General features: G+C 36.3%; 1 pseudogene; it reads right to left on the bottom strand.

Moving 5' to 3' along the window:
* Positions 1-716: 716 nt before the first annotated feature.
* Positions 717-814, bottom strand: LOC112129981 (U6 spliceosomal RNA; annotated as a pseudogene).
* Between the last annotated feature and the right edge of the window lie 937 nt (positions 815-1,751).

The following is a 1,751-nucleotide window of genomic DNA, read 5'->3' as shown; positions in this document are numbered from 1 at the left end:
GTGCACATGTATGTTTATTGCAACACTATTCACAATAGCAAAGACTTGGAACCAACCCAAATGCCCATCAAGGATAGACTGGATAAAGAAAATATGGCACATATACACCATGGAATGCTATGCAGCCATAAAAAAGGGGGAGTTCATGTCCTTTGCAACATGGATGAAACTGGAAACCATCATTCCCAGCAAGCTAACAGAGGAAAAGAAAACCAAACACTGTATGTTCTTATTCCTAAGTAGGAGTTGAACAATGAGAACACATGGACACAGAGAGGGGAACATCACACAAAGAGGCCAGTCAAGGGGTTGGGGGTTGGGGGAGGAATAGCATTAGGAGGAATACCTAATGTAGGTGACAGGTTGATGGGTGTGGCAAACCACCATGGTAGGTGTATAGCTATGCAACAAACCTGTATGTTCTGCACATGTATCCCACAACTTAAAGTATGCAAAAAAAAAAGATACATAACTTAAAGTTTACTGTTTTCACCATTTTAAGTGTACAGTACAGTGACATTAAGTACATTCACATTGTTGGGCAACCATTACCACCACCCATCTCCAGAACATTTTTCATCTCCCCAAAATGAATATCTGTATCCATAAAGCAGTAACTCCTCATTCCCTCCCTGACCCAGCCCCTAATAACTACCTTTCTACACTGTATCTCTATGAATTTATCTACGTCAGGTACCTCATATAATATTTATCTCACACATATGTAATGCTTCTCAAATTTGCATGTCATTCTGGTGCATTCTAGTCTACTCTGTATTATTCCAATATTAGTATGTGTACTGTCAAAGTGAGCAGTGTTTTTATTTTTTTAGAAAATTTCTTATCAGTCATTGCTAGTCTATAGAAACATAATTGATCTTTGTCTATTCACCATGTATCCTGTGTAATTCAGTATTTGCTATTGTTGTACATAGTGAATTACAGGACACATATCTTGTGTCCTGTATCATTCACTGTTTTCTTAACACTTAATAAAATGACCATATTTCTCCATTGAATTACTTACACACCTTTGTTGAAAATCAATTCACTATTCATTCTTATAGGCTGTTTTTGTAGAGTCCATCAAATTCTCTACATATATGATTAAATCATGAGAAAAGTATTATACTTCATGCTTTCCAAAAGGAATGTCTTTCATTTGCTTTTCTTGTCTAATTGCATTGGCTAGAACCCCCTTACAAAGTTGAATACAGGTTCAGGGCTACAAGTGCAGGTTTGTTATATAGGTAAACTCATGCCATGGGGTTTGTTGTACAGATTATTTTGTCATCCACATACTAAGCCTAGTACCCAATAGTTATTTTTTTCAGATCCTCTCCCTCATTCCACCCTTCATCCTCCAGTAGGTCCCAGTGTCTATTGTTCTCTTCTTTATGTTCATGAGTTCTCATTATTTAGCTCTCACTTATAAGTGAGAACGTGTGGTATTTGGTTTTCTGTTCCTGTGTTTGATTGCTAAGGATAATGGCCTCTAGCTCCATCCATGTTTTCACAGAAAAACATTATCTCATTGTTTTTTATTGTTGCATAGTATTCCATAGTGTAAATGTATCACATTTTCTTTATCCAATCTGTCATTGATGGGCATTTAGATTGATTTCATGTCTTTGCTATTGTGAACAGTGCTGCAATAAACATACATGTGCAACCCTAATTTCAGACAAAAGAGACTTTAAAGCAAAAAAGATAAAAAAAGACAAAGAAGGGCATTACACAATGGTAAAAGG

This window comes from Pongo abelii, chromosome 17, assembly GCF_028885655.2.
Source record: "Pongo abelii isolate AG06213 chromosome 17, NHGRI_mPonAbe1-v2.0_pri, whole genome shotgun sequence".
Lineage (NCBI taxonomy): Eukaryota > Metazoa > Chordata > Mammalia > Primates > Hominidae > Pongo > Pongo abelii.
The sequence above is the reverse complement of the archived record's forward strand: the minus strand, read 5'-3'. Positions and strand labels throughout refer to the sequence as shown.